Source organism: Orycteropus afer, unplaced genomic scaffold (genome assembly GCF_000298275.1).
Source record: "Orycteropus afer afer isolate SDZICR_OR568_19922 unplaced genomic scaffold, OryAfe1.0 scaffold00021, whole genome shotgun sequence".
NCBI lineage: Eukaryota > Metazoa > Chordata > Mammalia > Tubulidentata > Orycteropodidae > Orycteropus > Orycteropus afer.
The window spans coordinates 8,863,779-8,864,962 of record NW_006921608.1 but is presented as its reverse complement, the minus strand read 5'-3'; positions in this window follow the sequence as shown (position 1 = coordinate 8,864,962).

Genomic DNA, 1,184 nt, shown 5'->3' with positions numbered 1-1,184 from the left:
GCTCTAGCCGGCTCCTTCTCATCCGAATGGTCCTTAGTCCATTTACCTTCACAACCCACTCCCACCCCTCTTGGGATCCTCATCCTCACACTCCTCTCAGACAAACCTTAACTTCCCCAATCTCACCTCCCCACTTCACCACGCTCTCCTACCTCCTCTCCACGTATTCGGATCCCACCAGTCCTGTTTTCCAGAACTTCCTCAGCTCCCCCACCCCCACCCCCCGCCCTTCCCCTCAGGTTACCCCCTCGCGCCCCCCTCCCTCGCTCTTCCCTGTTTCTAGCCCCACATCCTGGACAACTCGGGAGCCCCCACCCCACCCGATCACGCCCTCCCTCCTTCCAGGACCTTGGTCCCAAACCTCGAGCGTCTCCCCACTTCATATTAGCAGGCCCCCACCCTCCCACACCACGGGCGCCCCTCCCTCCAGCTCACACTCCCCTCAGGGCCTGACACCCGCCGAGCACCGCCCTTCACCCTCCTCCTCCCCCCCTCCCGACGCCTCGCACGCCCTCCACACGCTCACCTCCTCCACACCCCCGGCCCCAAACTCGGGCGTCCACTCACTCGCTTACACTCTTCCCCTCCGCCTCTCTCCGCCCCGCCCCAGCCCACAGGTCGCGCTCGGGAGGTGGTGGCTGCCGCCCGCGGGGCGCCCCCTGTGCCCGGGCCTGGGCGGCGGAGAGGTGACGCTGCCCGCGCGGGAGGAGCCCGGAGGCGAAGGGGCGGAGGAGGCGCGGGCGGTGGCACCGAGCGGTGACAGCGGCGGCGGCAGCGCAGGGAGCTGGCCGTCCGCGTCGACTCCATGCACTGAAGAGGTGGCGGCAGCGGCTGAGAGACCCCTGGCGGGCGCGTGATGAGGAGCGGCCGGCGCCTGCCCCTGCTACGCGTCGGAGCTCGCTCCGATCCGGGCGTCTGCAGCCAAGGGCCGGGACTCAGGGACTCTCCGCCGCTCGCCACACTCATTCCTCCTCCGCTTTCGCTTCTTCTCTCTAGCCCGGAGTCCCCTCCGGCAGTCTTTGGCCCCGCGGCCTTCTCCCTTCGGTCTAGAGGGGTCCTCCCTCCGCGACGCCGGGGAGCCCCGTGACGCGCCAGCCGGCGGGACGGCGGAGCAGCTGCTCCGGGAAATTCATCCCTGCTGCCTTACTCCCCCCTCCCTGCTCCCGCCTCGGCGCCCCCCCCCC